We start from the raw sequence: 18349 nt of genomic DNA on the forward strand, positions 1-18349 counted from the left end.
GCTTTGCACAATTCAGGGATTCTGTAGTATGCTGGAGTTTGTTTGAATAATGTCCTGATGCAGCTTCATTTATAGGTGGTAGAGTGGTTGCGGTTGTAATTAAGTATCTGGTCTGTGTGGGTGGTCTTTCTGTATATGCTGGTCTGCAGCTCCCCGTTGCACCTAGAAAGGGTAGACAAGTTTGTAGATCTCCTAATGTTCATCTGAAATTCATTCAGTCCATCTACTGTTCTGGTTCATTTGTAAAAAGTCCAAGAATAAGTGTTCTGTTGAATATCCTAAATGAAACAAGTGACCCAGTTTTAAATTTATCCCAAGTGATATTTATTAAATGTTTCTATTCACTTAAATAAGATCCAGCTGCAATTTCTGGGAGATTGGGCAATAACAATGAGAGAATTCCCGATGTTAATAATATCTAGAAAATTTTCCATATTCCCACCGGGCTGAAAATTGTTAGCTTGTAAAATGCAAGACGGAGCATTATTTCCTCAGATACTATTTTATCGTGCTTTATGGTTTCACTCGGCAATTTAAGGGATTTGTTTTTCCCATGACATTCACTGGCACTGATTACAGTAATAATCATTGGTCTGATTTTAATATCATCTTCAAAGTACTTTTTACTTCTGGTGACACATTTAAATCATTCATTACATTTACAAATGTGCCCAAAGAATATGGGGCCTACATTGGAGCTGTATCTTCTTGATGAATCGTGACATCTTGCCACCTGAATTAAAATTATTACAATCTAACTATTAATGCTTTCACTGAACACGTGAATTACATGATTGTGATGTAATCTGATGGAGATGGTGCTATCACTGTATTCTGCATATGCAAGGTGACGTCTTCCTCAGAAATTGCATTGATTTGTGTAAAATCTAATTTATCAGTCATGTACAAATGTCTGATAAGTTAATTTGTTTTTCACGTTGTTAAATCCCTCCTGTTTTAGTAACTATTAATGATGTCATTTCTACACAATCTTAGAATGTGCCTAAAATGGAAAGGAAACTTGTTGGCTTCTTGCCCTTGTATTTAATGAACGAAAACAACAATAACAAACGCAGCCTTGCAATCTGAAATGAAACACTAATGGCTTTTGCCTCATATACGCCCCCCTCACAAATGGATTATCCTTTGAGGCAAGAGCTTTGATGAGCAGCTTGCACAATGTTTATATGATAGGCTATTCAAAACTATCCTGAAATAAAGAAAGTATACATTTTTGTTACTTACCAACAAATTCACGGAGTCTTCTAATTTCTGGGGTTACAGAAACATTGTTCAACACATAGAATGTATTTTGTTTTAGCAGGAAGCATTGAAGAGATTCTTTCGATTTGAATTTCCACAAACCACATCTATACAGAAATCATTCCGGTGCAACAATGAAACAAAAATGGAAATCACATTTGAAAGTCCAATAGTTTGTAAATTTGTTGAGAGAAATATTAAAGTATAGAAATTTGGAAGAGGCAAGGCACATTTGGTCCATTACTCATAATCAATGACTCACCCAGTTCATGCCAGTTTCTCTGGTTTCACTTTTTACCATGCCCTTTGTCAGGTCAACCCTCTAGAAATATACTTATTTATTTCTGATACATATTCAGCATCTTGGCATTCACGGGCTAAATCACCTACCATGAATGCACAAATTCTGATTCAGTGAACTCTTTCTATATTTCTCTTTGCAAGGGGAAAACGGAATCATCCCTAAACCTAATCTGCCCAGCTATGTGAGTACTTTAGATGCTTCAATTTCTCATTCTTCTAAAATTAAGAAAAATGAATTCCTGGCGGTCTCAATCACTCCTTGTATGATAATTTTGCTCTTTCATGCATTACTGTGATGAATCTCTCCTCTACATTGTCCAGAACAAGTGTATCTTATGTTAGGTAAAGAGACAAAAATGCACACAGTATTCGAAGTGTGTTTTCACTAAGGTCTTGACCATCTTCTGTATTACTTTCTTGTTCCTGAAAAGAATCTCTTGCAGTGAAGATTGGAACAATGTCTGTTTTCTAAATTGATTGCGATATCTGAATGTTTGTTTTTAGTAAGCAGTCTACGAGGACACGCAAGTCCCTTTCAATATCAACAGTTCCTAGTCCACAACTGTTAAAACAACATTCAGTTGTTCGGCTTTTCCTACCAAAGTCGAGATCTTCAAAACCTATTAACAGTACACTGCACCAGCATTTTCCCGCTCATTCAGCATGTCTAAATCACTTGGAAGCCTTTCTTTTTCCATTGTATTAATAATGTAAATCAAGCTTAATTTTGTATCTCCAATAAACTTGCTCATGTTGTGCTCGATTCCCTCATCCAAATCTTTGATATATATTGGGAATGCCTTTTGCCAAAACACTTACTTCTGGAATGCCTACTCATCACTACTTTTTTCAATTAAAAAAATGACCAATTTGCTTCCTGTCATAGTGCCAGAGAGTCATATGGATATTACAGTATGGAAATGGATCCTTCAGTCCAACTTGTCCATGCCAATTAGATATTCTGAATAAATCTAGTTGCACTTGCCAGCATTTAGTCTACATGTCTCTAAACTCTTTCTATTCATATACCTATACAGATAACTTTTAGACGTTGTAATTGCACCAGCCGCTACCACTTCCTCTGGTAGGCAATGCCATACACGCACCACCCTCTGCGTGGAAAAGTTGCCCCTTAGGTCACTTTGATACCTTTCCCCTCTCACCTTAAACCTGTGCCCTGTTCTTTTTTTACTTCCCTGCTCTGGGGAAACAGTAACTAATCCTCTATTTTGCCATGTGATATAACTTTGTTAACCATGAGGAACCTTGCCAAAAGTGTTTTTGAAATTCATATAGATCATGTCCACTACTCCTTCCTCATCAATCATCTTTGTCAGTTCTTCAAAAACCTCAGTAAAGTTCTTGAGACACAATTTCCTTTGCACAAAGCCATGTTGACTATCCCTAATCAGTTTTTACCTTTTCAAATATATGTAAATCCTGCCCTGCAGAATTCCTCCAACAAATTGTCAACCACTGATGTCAGGCTCACCAGTCTATAGTTCCCTTGTTATTCCTTAACACATTTCTTCAACATGTGGCACCACGTTAGTCAACTTTTAGTCTCCCAGTACCTGGCCTGTGGCTATCAATGATACAAATATCTCACTAAGGGGGCAAACAATCACTTTCTTTGTTTCCCAAAGAGTTCTAGGGTACTCCTGATTAGGTCCCGGGGATTTATCATCTTTATGTGTTTTAAGGTGTTCAGCACCTCCTCAGTGACATAGATGCTTTCAAGAGGTGGCTATTTATTTCTCCACTTCTCCACCTTCCATATTCTTCTCCATTTAACACTGATGCCAAATACTCATTTTGTATCTCTCCCATCTCCTGCAGTTCCACACATAGATGAACTTCCTGAACGTTAAATGGTCCTCGTCTCGCACTAGTTACACTTTAGTCCTTCATGTATTTGCACAATCCCTTTGGATTCTCATTAAACCTATTTGCTAAAGCTATTACACGTCCCCTGTTTGCACTCCTGATTTACCTCTTAAGTATATTCCTGCTGCCTTCATAGTCTTCTAGGGAATTACTTGATTTCTGCTGTCTATGCCTGGCGAAATATTTGTCTTCTGCTTTAAGGTATTATGCTAATATATTTTATTGCAATGTAAATCTTTCCTAGGGTTAGGAATGAAATATGTTGATGACCAGTTGAATTATAAAGTTGGATGAAAACAAGTGATTAAAGATGGAGAGTGATGGTAGACTAACTGTGGCAACAACATTAGAATAATCGGTCCTAACAGAAATTGAATTTGAAATGCATTGCAGTTAAAGGAAAGTATAAATGAGAGCATTAAACTAATATTTCTGTCCCTAACTTTCATTTCAAGAGAATTTAATTTGTTGATTAAGCCACCGCACATTGCATTGGGACCATGCCTGGACAGATGAGTAAAACTTGTGGTCAGATCACAAAAGACTTAAGAATGCATGATATGATCTTCGGATACCAAAGTAAGTTTACAGAAGTGATTGTTACATCTGAAGTATCAAGCAAAAGGGTATTCCTGCTACAAAAACATTCGATGGAGAAGGGGTCTCAGGCATATACACCTACTTAAAAAAAATAGTTAGTGTAACCTGGAAGAAGACACAACCAGAGTTTATATGATGAGACATTGATAGTTAATCCATAAAGAAACTAACTTTAAAACAATGAAAGCAGTATTAACTGGAAGGAGGTAAGGTTAAATTTTAAAAATATGATTGGCTGTTATGGCAAAATGTTACAGAGATGAAGGAATGTGGACTCTGCAGAGACTTATTGCAGCTGAGCGAAAGGACCCACCTGGTGGCATTCCGATACTCCATCTTGAGTGCTTGCATGACACACGTAATCCAGACTTCAAACCAATAGGTGAAATTGTAATGTGCTTGGACAATTAGCGAATGTGAAATAAGGCCAGCTAAGTCTTGGGGAGTGTAAGAGAATGGAGTAGGTGATCCCCGGGGCAAAAGGCAAAAAGCGTAAGCAGATGGCGAAGCTAAATGAATGCATTGTAATTTGTTGGAGCTGCACTTTATGATGCCATGTACATTGAAACTCAGGGGGGTGCTTGCATATGGAGACGGTTACCACTCAATTTCCGAAACTGATCATGAAGGGAAAATATTGAAGAAATGTCCTCAAGACAGATACAGATGAAAGTGATCTGGAGAAATTTCAAGTCCATGTAAGGCATTAAATATTGCTATTCAGTGACGTGATCTGCTGATAGAGAATTGGAAGATTAAAAAAAAAACTAACTAAGGAGCATATATCTGAATCTATAATATTTAGAGGCTACAGAATTTGAATCTCGCCAATTTTAGAACCAGTTATGCTGAAACTGAATTGAAAGAAATGAAGAAAAAACGTAGACAATTTGAGCAGATCACGACACTCAGGGATCAAAGGAAGACTTACAGAGAAATAACAAAAGACAAGGGGGAGAAAGATACCGTATCCTGTAGAACCTTAACAGTCCAAATAATTTTCTTGGAATGATGTTCTAAATCCGTAAAAGTGTTTGAATTTCATCGCTATTAACGGAATTTGTATAACTGCTATCTTACTTAGTAAAGTGGACAGTGTGAAAAGTATTTAAAATAAAGAGAGTAAGGCCCATACACAAATCAATCTTCTGTATTAAACCAACTTACAACATGCAGATAGAAGAAATAGTAATTGTAGCTGCATGAGAGACAGACTTTTTTTAATACCTCTAAGGTCCACTGAGAAAGAAGCTGCTACAAAACTTGTCAAATTTGTCAAAGACTTACAGTATTAAGGATAACGTTTATATTAGAGCTGATTGTAAACATTTTGTAGCAACTGGTAGAGATGAAGATTCTTTCTGATCTTCTGTAATAAAATTGTAGGGAACTTAAATTCAGAGTAGAATTGAGTAAAAGCAAGCTGTCAGTGCTCAATGAAGCAATTAGTTTAATGGGAACTTCATCAATTAAGTTTGGGCTGAGATATGAGATTCTCTTTTTATGTAGTATACAAATGTAAAACCATTGCAATTTTTATTGCTTGTTTGTTTCTGGTTACACTTAATAGCAAGACTTTTCTTTGAAATCTGTACATGTTCTTGACTAAATCTAAACAGAATCATAATTTTTGGGCTGTTTATATTAAGTGTTCCAATAAGGTTGTCTCTCATTGTTCTAATCTCGAATAAGTAATGGCCCAAATGAATTAAATCCTCAGTGAACATTCTCTGGACTGCCTCCAAACCCACTATCTTGTTCCTTTGTTAAGGGGGTCAAAACTGGAAATAGTATTTTAGTTATTGTCTAACTACTGTCTTGTAATGTTTCGGAAGTGCATCCCTTTGGTTTACAAATTATTCTATTTGAAATAAGCCTCACATTCAATTTCTGTCCTCTATTACCTGCTGAGAATGGATGTGAAGTTTTCCATCACTCTGTTCAGCAGCTTTCTGCAAATTTCTCTGAGTAATATTAAATTTATCTAATCTTTCGCTGACATCATAGCTTTTTTCCATGCTATATACTTTCTGCCAAGTGTCAAATCTTATAACATGAGGACATTAGGATCTTTTGTGGATTCGTTGTGTCTTCGTCATTGCTAATTTTTGCACCTATTTATATGTCATTATAATCTTGGAGATGGTACATCCACTTTCCCTATTCAAATCAAGATTATGTTACTGCAATCCAAACATTGATCCCAGAAGCCCTGCAATAGTTGCAGGTTGCCACCTTAAATCATCCCGTTATGCTAAACCTGCCTTGTGTTGGTTGGTTAATTGTTATCTATTCCAATACATTACCCTCAACATCATGCTCTCCTCACTCAATAACTATCCTTTTGTACAGGTTCTTATCGAGTGAATTTTAGAAATCAAATGAATTACTCCAACCAGTCTCCCTATTTCCTCCTTCTTATCTCTATGATGTAACAGCTGAAGAAATTTAGGTAGAATTACAATTCCTTAGAATGTGATTTTCAACATTTGACAATGGTAAGTGTCTGAGGGCAGAGCAATTGCCAAATTTCACCTGGTTAGATTATTTTCCATGGTGCACTTGTAAAAGTTGGTAATGTCATTATGGACATGTCGAATTTCCTTAGCCTCCCACGGAAGAAGAGATGTTGTTGTGTCTTTATGACTGTCACATCAATGTGGGTAGTCCAGGTCAGATTGCTGGTGATTGTCACTCCTAGGAACTTGTCACTCTCGACCATTTCCATCTCAGCTCTATTGGTGCGGAGAGGGGCACATACTCCTCCTTGCTTCTTGAAGTCAATGATCAACTCTTCAGTTTTGCTGGCATTGACGCAGAGATTATTATCTTTGCAACATGTCACAAAGCAGTTTATCACTTTCCTGTTTTCAGTCTTGTCATCGTTTGCTATCTAGAGTATAATAGTGGCATCAACAATGAACTTTTAGATTGAGTTTGGACGAAATTTGGCCACACAGTCATAAATGTAAAGAGACTAAAGTGAAAAAAATATATAAATAGTCCAACTAGGAAAGGGCCATATCGACTTTGGATTGGGAAATGAGCATGGCCAGGTGATCAAAGTTTCAGTGAAGGAACAATTTGTGAACAGTGACCACAATTTTGTAAGTTTTAAGTTACTTATGGATATAGATAAGAGTAGTCCTTGAGTGAAAGTGCCATATTGGGAGAAGGCTGACTCCAACAATATCAGAAGGAATTGGCAAATGTAGACTAGGAGCAGCTGTTTGATGGTAAATCCACATTTTGTGTGTAGGAATCTTTCAAAGGGCAATTAATTAACATGTTTTCAAGAAAATGAAGGATAAGGCTGACCAGATTTGGGGCACAGGATGACAAGAGAAGTGGAGAGCTTAGTCCAAAATTTGTGAACATATTCAGACAATCATGCAATTCAACATTCCATCCATTAACTCTATCTACACTGCTTATTGTCACAGAAAGTCAGGCAACATTATCAAAGAAGACCCCTCCCTCCCCAGCTATAATCTCTTCCAAACTGTTCCATCAAGCAGAAGATACAAAAGCTAACTCATAAGCACAAAAGGTCCAAGAGCAGATTCTTCCCCGCTGTTATTAGATTTGTGAATGGAGCTCTCAAAATTCAAATCTAATGTTGATCTTGCTTTTTGTGCACCCTCTTTGCAGCCGCAAATTTGTATTCCTCAATCTGGTCAATTGCTCTCAGAATGTTGTATGTTATGTCCTGTCTGTACCGCATGCAAAACGAAACTTTTCACAAGCCTTAGGTACATGTGACAATGAAGAATCAAACCAAATCAAATAAGATCAAATCAAATCAAAACCATTGTGAACACATGTAACAAATTGTACCCTATTCAAGCTGACACTCATTTGGGGACGTTAAAATCATCCACCATAATGACCCTGTGGTTTTAATATTTTTCCATAGTCTGCCCACAATATCTGTTCCTCTATTAACTTCTGCTGCTCGGAAATCTGTAGTACAATCCCAAAAACGTGATTGCAACCTTCTTGTCACTAAGTTCTAGCCATATGGCTTCGCGGAATCATCCCCCACTGCCCCCGCTCCAATGTTTCCTCCCTCAGTACAGATATGATATTCTCCTTTGTCAATAACTAAACTTACTCACCTCTTTTATGTTGGACCAAAGATTCGGTTTCTGTGCTGCACAGCTCTACGACTGTATGATAATTATCTTTACTTCTGCTATGTATATTTTCAATCAATGGAGACCAGTATAGTTTAAAGCCAGTGAGTTTACTTTTGTTTCTTGACAACATAGACATAATGCTTTGCCTTCTTCTCCAGAACAGTTGTTCTTTCGTCACAACTGATGCTGGTTATGTTTGTCCAAAGAGTCATAGGGGGCCTACAGCACAGAAATGAAAAGAAAAGCATTCAGATAGTAGAGACTCTGCAGGTCAAAACAACCACTAAACTATTCTGATCGCATTTTTGAACACTTGCCCCATAGCCCTCTATGCCTTGGCATCACAAGTGTACACCTATATCCTTCTTAAATGTTTGGAAGTGCCTCCCACTACCAATATAGGTAGTAAGTTTCAGATTCTCACCATATCCCCTCTAAACCTGCTATCCCTCACGTCAATTGATGCCTCCTAGTCAATATCTATTCCATCAAGGGGAAAAGTTTCTTTCAATCTACCTTGTTTATTGCCATCATACTTTTATACATCTCAGTCATGAATTCCTCCAAAAATAACTCCAGTCTGGACAGCCTTGCATCACAACAATATCCTGGTAAATCTCCTTTGCATCCTCTCCAGTGCCTTCACGTGCCTTCTTTAATATGGATTTGAGAACAGTATACAATACTCTACCTGTAGCCTGCCACATTTTGGGCAGTCCCTGCTTCACCTCCAGCATCTTAAACTGCATGCCTCGGCAAATAAAAATAAGCATCTTATGTGCCAACTTAATCACTTTATCCTCATGACCCACTGCCTGAGGGGACCAGTGGACATTCACACCAAGGTCTCTCTCATCTTTGGTGCTTCCCAGAGTCCAAAAGTTCATCATATATTCTCTTGCCTTGTTTGTCCTGCCCAACAACATCATCTACACTGCTCGGGATTGATTTCCATTTGCCATTGAAATGGCCACCTAACCAAGCTTTCCACCATACTTCTGTAATCTAAAGCAATCCTTATCACTACATATCATCTCACAAAGTTTCATACTATATTTACAGAGATTTTGATCCATGTTTGGAATGAAATCCTAATGAGGTTAAAAATTTGATTGGCTCCAAATTTTAATTGAATATTTAAAAATATCTCTGTATATGAATATCCAATTATTATGCGTAGATCAAAAGTCCACACCAGAGAATTTTCTAGCTGAAACTGGGAAAGTAAACAACAGGGAAATATTTTTACAGTGTGCACTGATATAAACAAATGGCGTTTTTTTCTTTGCAAGTGTTTTTGTGCTCTGAACAATTAGACTGCGCAATTTACCTGCATCTTTTTTTTCTGAATCTTCTGTAAGTGACAATGTAAAAACGAACCAAATATTAAAATGTACAGAAAAATGTCTGTTCGTTATGTTTACATTTTAAGTTCTATCTACTGAATGTAATCAACAGATAATAGTTATGTTGACACAATGATCAATTATGCCAAATTAATTCATTTCTGTCCACATGAAGATAGGGAGCACAGTTGTCAGCAGACGTGATCTCAACAAAACACATGTCATCTGGACAATTATTCACAGAAAATAAAACCAGTATTTTTTCATGCACCATATAGCTCAGGAAAGAATCATGAGAAATTTGTAATTCAAGTGATTCAATTCATGGTAGTTTGCTAAAACTCAGAGAGATTACTTAGCACGGTGTAATCACTATAACGATCTTTATAGGCAAATCGTTATTACTTTGCTCACAAATTATTTGTGGAGATATGAGTTTTTTTAATACCATTCATACTGTTGACTATGCAAAACATTTGCTAAGTAGGGGCACATGCTAAACAGAGTACAGTTCTCATGTAGATTCTGGTAGTGCACCCATGTTGAAATGGTCTCTTTATTAAGAAATTTAACAGACATTTCTTTTGAAATATATAAATGTACATTTGTCCACAGTGTTCAATTTACTTTGATTTATGCAGTCAGAAAAGAATCAATGCATCTTTTAATTGAACATCCCTTCTGAGGGTTTCATTATTTTATTTGATTTTTCTTATGATTTGAAAGGAAATGTGAACTAAATTTCAGAAATGTACTTTGAACTTTGATTGGTGATTTGATTTGGAAAGGAGGAGAGAGCAAAGAAACCAATGTCTATTTATGAGAACAGGCCTGAAAAATAAATGGAGGTTTTATTTATTTTAAGAACACTTCAGAATTTTCGTCAACGGGATATTTCATGGTCATGACTGGCACTTGGTTTTCTCTATAATTGGTCATTCAAGATCTGATTGGTGCAGGCAGCTAATCACAAAGCATATTAGTAAAAGATGGGGGAAGAAAAGAAGAGCCAATGATTGCTTTGGGCTTTGAAGCCAGCCATCTATTTTTTGGAAGAAAAATACCCTTGGATGGTTTTGCTGTGTATTTATCCCTCTCTTTGGTTTTACCAAAGTTCTTGATTTGTTAGTTGTATAATAAGAACATGCACCCATATCAGAAATGGGTGATTTATCTTGGAAAGCCTCTTGATCTATGTGAAGATTTGTTGACTTCGGAGTTCAAGGACAACAACTTACTTACCTACGACAATAGTATTAAGCAAGGATTTCTGAAGACCTGGTGCCCAGAGTGATTAATTTGAACTTTCCAATTAGAATTCCTTTTCCATTTTTTGTTTCACAACCACATTTGTCTGTATGTATGACTGTCCATCCACATGTGAGTGGGTGTTCTCGTCAACAAAGACTGAGTTTAAACCATGAATCTTAATGGAATTACCTTGTTGCTTAGCCTTGCCTGCTGAAATTATAGTATAGTATTTTCTTAATTTCTGCTTAAGTTATAAACTTTGGTGCCAGAAATCTGTAATTCTTAAATGCTGTCTTGGGACAATGGGACAGTGTTGAGGGTTATTAAATATTTTAATTTCAATACTTTTCAGATCCAGTCTCAGCAAGTCACCTTCCTGTCCTTACGTTGGAACATTGAGTATTCTGGCATAGTACTTCCAGTTCTCATTGAGTGTCAACAGCCTCCTTTATAATTTTTTAAATTAAAATGTGTTTGCGGTATGGATAATGAAACTGACAGGCTTGTAGCTTTGTCTATCCTGTCTTTTTTTTGCGATGAGATTCCCTACAGTGTGGAAACAGGCCCTTTGGCCCAACAAGTCCACACTGCCCCTTGGAGCATCTCATCCCCCTATAACCTTCACACCCCTGAACACTACGGGAAAGTTAGCATGGCCAATCCACCCAGCCTGCACATCTTTGGACTGTGGAAGGAAACCAGAGCACCCAGAGGAAACCCATGCAGACACGGGGGAGAATGTGCAAACTCCGCACAGACAGTTACTTGAGGCTGGAATCGAAGCCGTGTCCTTGGTGTTGTGAGGCTGCAGTGCTAACCACTGAGCCACCATGTCACCCCAACTGAACAACTCATGGTAGTGTTGCAGTGACTGATGGAGCCAAATAACCACAGCAAAGTACACCCTTGCTACATCTGTTGAAATGTTTTGGAGCAATATTTTTCTGCGATAGTTAGCCAAAAGCAAAGTAAGTTCAATGCATGCATTTCTAAGAGTTTTTGTTTGTACTTACCAACTGATTCACGTAGTTTTCTGATCTCTGAGTTGGGAGAAACATATTCCAATAAAATATATTTTTATTTGTTTCAAGTACTTAGTAATATCATGCAGCTGAAACTTGAAGGATGTTCTTTTTAGTATTTTTATTACATGTGCTTTAGTTGTCATAAAACGTAGCAAGTGAACAACCACAATAAAAACCAATTAAATGGACTACTTGCATTAAAAATAAAAAAAGAAAAGATGGACATTTATTTGAGAGAAAAGGCAACTGCAAAATTTAGTTTGCTCCCTTCTATCTTGAATATGTCTCAATAGTAAATATTTAAACTAAATATTCTGCTTCGACTTTGTGGATTTCATGACTTCATTTGATATTTTTTACATACCGAAAGATAAGTTTTTGTTAATGCGCAGTTAATTGTAAGCGCAGATACAATGCTATGTACAAAATATTATCTTTAATTTTCACAAATTCCTGTTGGGCAGAAAAAAAGATGTTTTGTTATCATAATTGTTTGCATAAAATCCACAAACCAAAAGTAGAACAGGAAACATTACATACCATGGTAACAGTTAACATTTACTGCTTATCATGCAGCAGAACAAAGGAATGAATTTAATTTTACACAAAAAAGTTGAAATAAATGTTTTATCTCCAAACTAATCCAACATGTTAACAAAATACAAAACTTTATTCGACTGTGCCAATGGCAATAGGTGAAATGCAGAAGAACTGAATTCTAATCTAGCAAAATTTAAACAGACCATAAAGCTATTTCTGCTATGCAATCATGTTATGAGATCAAATAAAGATTAACCTGAAAAGGCTAGATGCTAAACCTGGAATTCCACACTGATAGGGACCAGACCAAGCTCCCTGAAAGCTCACATTTTTTTTCATTTTAAGGCAAGTTGCAGGCATTCCGTCCAGTTACAATTCAGTTAGTCAAACTGTTAGTTCAATTCTTGAAACAAAACACCCTTTATTCACACACTACAATTAAAAATACAACAAAGAAAGCATTGGAATAACAACTCTTTTAGAAATCTGAACGGAGTAATTTATTGGCTAACTACTAAACAGTAACTGTTCCAATATAATAACATCCAATAAAATCAGCCCTGTCAGAATCAAAAGCAGTAAAATAGATTGTCTAATATACATTTCTAGCAGCAGGAAGAGAAAATCCAACTTTTAGTTGTAACAGAAAAAGGAAAAATACCTTCCACATTCAAGTTCAAGATGCCAGCAGCAATAGCTTTTGAAGGCTAAAAATAAAAACTAAAGTCCTGATTCCATGGGAGATTATTTCCGCCAATTGAGGCTGCTTCCACCTTTAAAAAAATGAACCGGAAGACGAACAGTTTAATTTATCTGCTGTAGAGCAGGCTCGTCATTACCTCTGTCTCAACCTATCTTCATATAGAAATAGCAGGACAAAATATACCTCTTGAATCCATAGTATCTTAACTGTATCATCAAGATTACACAATAGTGGTTTAACTCTTGGTGGTTTTGAAAAAAAAGATCGTTTTGGAAATTGGGATTTACGTACAACTGCTGGTCAAATGATGATATTCCTATTTTGCAATTGCCCCAATATGTCAATAAGTGAAGAAAAGTGCTTTTAGATTCTGGTAGTCCACACGGTTGAAATGTTCAAATACATAAGAACATTTGAAATTTTAAATCGTGATGGTAACTTCAATTGCCCATGTATCAGGATAGAAATTTAATTTTTCGCTATTAATAGCAGCTGGCTCTATTTTGCACACAGTATACTGACCATTTTATGCAGTTTATATAAAAAAAATTGCATTGCAAGTCGCTTGACAACTGTCAATTTAAACAATAATAAGTGAGTTTAATTCTATGTTGGAACAAAAATATATTAAGTTTCATTCAAGTAGGAGGAAGGCCATTTCCTATCAGCTCCTATGAATTTCAAGCTTCAGTTTATTTTTTTTAAAGGTGGAAGCAGCCTCAATTGGTGGAATTAAGCTCCCATCATACTGGGACTTTAGTTTTTAGTTTTAACCTTCAAAAGCTATTGCTTCTGGCGTCTTGAACCTGAATGTGGAAGTTATTTTTCCGTTCTCTGTTACAACTAAAAGTTGGATTTTTTCTTTCTGCTGCTAGAATTGTATGTTACGCAATCTATTTTACTGCATTTGTGTTTGACAAGGGTGATATACATAGTTTACACAAAAACTGTCATGCCATTGTACATTCCTATTTTATTTGCTTGTGTAATTATTTGATTGAATGCTCATAATTCTCTAGGAAGCATAAATATACTAATCAGTTGAAAGTGCCACAGCTGAAATTGACTACATACGTTACCTGATGGTAATGTTGATCATTTTGCAGAGGTTTTTAGATGGGATTGCTTTTAAATAGAAAATTACATAGAATTGAAGCAGTGATAGTTGGTGTTGTTGGGAGGAGGATGTTAACTAACCAAGATTCTGTTGTCATTCTGTATGGCTTGGAAGGGGTGGATGCTGGGAAGTTGTTTCCGTTAGGCAGGGAGACTAGGACTTGTGGGCACAGCCTTAATTTTAGAGGCGGTAAATTTAAAATGGAAATGAGACGGCATTTCTTAGCCAGAGAGTGGTGGGCTTGTGGAATTCATTGCCACGGAGTGCAGTGGAGGCCAGGATGTTAGACGCCTTCAAGGCAGAGATCGACAAATTCTTGATCTCACAAGGAATCAAGGGCTATGGGGAGAGTGCAGGGAAGTGGAGTTGAAATACCCGTCAGCCATGATTTAAATGGCGGTGTGGACTTGATGAGCCGAATGGCCTTACTTCCCCTCCTATGTCTTATGGCTTATGGTCTTATGGTCATCTTTACTTTTGTTAATTTGCCAACAAAATTCCCTGTAGCTAACCAATCAATTATTTATGTTTCATCGACAAAGAAATTAAATAAATTACAAAGCCTCATCAGTTAAATTTGATTTTTTCGCTGTGCTCACATATACAGATGGAATGCTGAGACAAATAAATACTTTGCCGTGATCAAGAACTATTTCATATTTCCTTTATAGATGAAGTAAATTTGTGGGCAACAGGATCCTCAGGGACCAAAGATGTTTCTCATTCATTTCTGGATATTTTTGCAGTGAAATGTCACTATTGCAGCCATGTAAGAACGGTGATCATTATTCAAGTTTGCATTTTATATTCCAAAAGTTTTCTACCTTTGAACTGGAGACAATCGGGAGCAAAACTGGCGTTTACATCGCATGCATCCCTTTATCTCATCACAAAGCAAACCCATGAGAACAATATAAAACACTTAAATAAACTGATATGAAAAAAGTACCTTCATTTTTGATTGCAAGTAGGCTTGCTTTGGCAAATTAAGTGGAAATAGGAAAGTTATGAGTGCCATTGTGAGAAACAAAACAACACACCTTACTGCTGCAAAGTTTAATTAATTCTGATTATTTTAAACTTGATAATCATTGTACATTTCACTTTAATATTGCACAGAAAATTTCTCTTACCAACATCTTTCTGAATGCTTATTAGTTTTTCCAGTTCTAAATTAAGATAATGCATATTTAGAGCAGATCTTTTTTGATTTATTCAATTTTGTTTGCCATATCAGGCATTGTTATAGATAAAGGAATACAAATTCCAGGAATATTTCTGTTCTGTCGTAAACAAAGAAAACACATTAAAGGTGAAAGTTTCTGTCATTTTGTTTAAATTGTTTAACTCGACATTCCATAACAATTTTCTGTTTTAGTTTTAAGATTATCATGAACATATGGAATGAGATATGGAAGACCCACTCTCATAAGTTAAGAGGAATAAATGTTCTAATTGCTTTTGTCCCTTCTGTAATCATCACAACATGCATGCTCAACCATATTTAGAATTAAGATATGTTAGTTATGTGCCTTTTTGTTTTGTTTTTCCAAAGTATCTGCCACAGTGCAAAAGAATTATACAGGATTTCGTATTATCTTCAGAGACTTGAGGAAACCATTGCAATGATTTGAAGTAGATATTATTCATTTTTTTCAAAAAAATGGCTCAACTAAATGTATTTACTCAGGTAAAATGCAACTTTATATATGTACAAACAATTACATGTGACAGAAGACATGCTATTTAAATTTATGCTCAGATGTACACATAGCATGTAGACTACCAAGAAGATAGTTGAGACAAATCAATTACGTAATGTTGTTTTTTTTCACCTGGGCCATCAAACAGTAGAGTTGGAAGGAGCAAGTTAAAAAGAGAATGCTGGATTGTATTGCCAAGAAGATGGCATTTACACCTCTATTTCTTCCACCATTATGGCCAGTGGAAATGTCACAAACATACAATGTAGCTGCAGTCCAAAGCTAGAGTACAGATGTGCAGGAATATGCTGAACTGATGTTAACAAAAAGGGCAAAGCTGAATTCACTGACGAATTTGAACAAATTAACCTTTAATCCAGAAAAAAAAAGAAGGTATGGTATTGGGATTCCAGGAGTTTTAATAACATGGTGACTATCTAGGTGATATTTCTCAGGCCACATATCAGGGTTGGAGCTCTTAAAAGTGATTAAGTGCTGTGGTTTTGTTATTTACCGGTGAGATATTAAACAATGTAAAAATTTTTCAAAACTTTGAACACTTTTGCAAATAGAAATTTTACACAACATGGGCTTTTCACATGGCTGGCTTTCTTGTAAAAAATCATATTGGCATGAACTAAAAAATGTCCAAGTATCTACTTTTGAATGTTACATGAGTCTTAATTATGCATACAGGAAATATAGTTCGATAAGATCATGGCTCTATTTGGATTATTTACAGTTTAATTCGGTAATTCCATGGATATTATTGAAAGAACTCTAGCTTGGAGAGGAGCTGATAATTTGATTTTTCATCCTCTTTTTGTTTTGACTTCAATATGTTGTTTACAACGTTAGGATATTATAAAATAGATTACCAGTTTTGGTTTCACGAATCTTTGACTCTGAATGATTGAAGAAGAAAGAAACATGAACATACATCACTTGCTTCATTTGTGACATAATTATTCTTGTCTAACTGCCAGCACGGTGGCACACTGCAGCCTCACAGCACCAGGGACCCGGGTTTGATTCCAGGCTTGGGTAACTGTCTGTGCAGAGTTTGCACATTCTCCCTGTGTCTGCATGGGTTTCCTCCCACAATCCAAGGATGTGTAGGCTAGGTGGATCAGCCATGCTAAATTGCCTGTAGTGTTTAGGGGGATGAGTCTGGTTGGGATCCTCCAAGGGGCAGCGTGGACTTGTTGGGCCAAAGGGCCTGTTCCAACACTGTAGGGAATCAAATCTAAAAAAAGAGTTGGAATTTCCTATCTCCATAAAATTTCTTTTCTGTTAGTTTTGTTTTCTAACACTGACTTTTTAATCCCATCAGCACACAAGGTGAAATAAATATTAACTTAAGTAATTCTTATTTCTATCCATATCATACAATATTAAAATATATATTTTTATAACTTAAAATGTGAAGTTACATTCTTAAACCTTTCAAATATTCAGACCTTGAAATGATCAATGTACAACAGATAGAAATCAATGGATAGGTTTCATCTCCCCGTAATGAAATGCTCATCACATACAATTCTTAATTTGGGCACTGCTAATAATAGTATATTGAAATAAACAGCAAATTCAAATTTGGTGCTTCCAGCAAATTAAAAATTTGAACCATTGAATTATGTTAGCATGTTGCAAGGAGCACAATAGGATAGTGAAACACTGGAATTCAATTCTAATTGTATAATGTCTCCTGCAACTTACAGACAATATACCAACTCTACAGTAATGCAACATGTTGTGAAGGCTGTAATCCTGAAGAGACCCGCCATATAATACTTGCTGTGTATTGTCAGCATATTTATTTTCTATTAAGTGTGAAATTGATACTTTAGTGGCAAAAATAAAGAAACAAAAAACTGCTGCTGCTGTAAATAAAAAAAACATAAGTTGCTGGGAAATCTCAGTAGATGTAGTATATTGTGTAGAGAGACTAAAGAGTTAACATTTAGGGTTTGGTTGCCCTTCTTCAGAACTGATGATAGCCAAGAAAATGTTGGTATTTCTGCTGAAGAGTGGTGGCCACGAGTTACCAATAGGTAGAGATGAAGTTCAAAGAGAGAACATAAAATAGTTGGTTAGACAAAGGAATGAGTATTGGTCAGCCTTAGGAAATCAAAAGCTGCAGATTGAGACAATTAGTATCTGACAATGCAATGATTGTGGTAGCAGCCTTTGCAATGGGAAAGTCTGGCGTTTGGAATTTGAGATTGGGACATTGGAGAAGGTGCTCAGGGCCTAAATTTGCTGAGCTTGATATTGAGTCCCGAAGGCTGCATTGTTTCCAGCTGGAAAATGAGGTACTGTTCATCCAGATTGCACTGAGTTTCTCTGAAGAATTGCAACAAGCCCAAGCCAGAGATGTTGGCCAGGGAACACTGTGGTTTGTTGAAGAGACAGGCAACTGAAAGCTCAGGGACAATTTTGAAGATGGAACGTAAATGTTGTGTGATGGAT

Source organism: Stegostoma tigrinum, chromosome 34, assembly GCF_030684315.1.
Source record: "Stegostoma tigrinum isolate sSteTig4 chromosome 34, sSteTig4.hap1, whole genome shotgun sequence".
Classification (NCBI taxonomy): domain Eukaryota; kingdom Metazoa; phylum Chordata; class Chondrichthyes; order Orectolobiformes; family Stegostomatidae; genus Stegostoma; species Stegostoma tigrinum.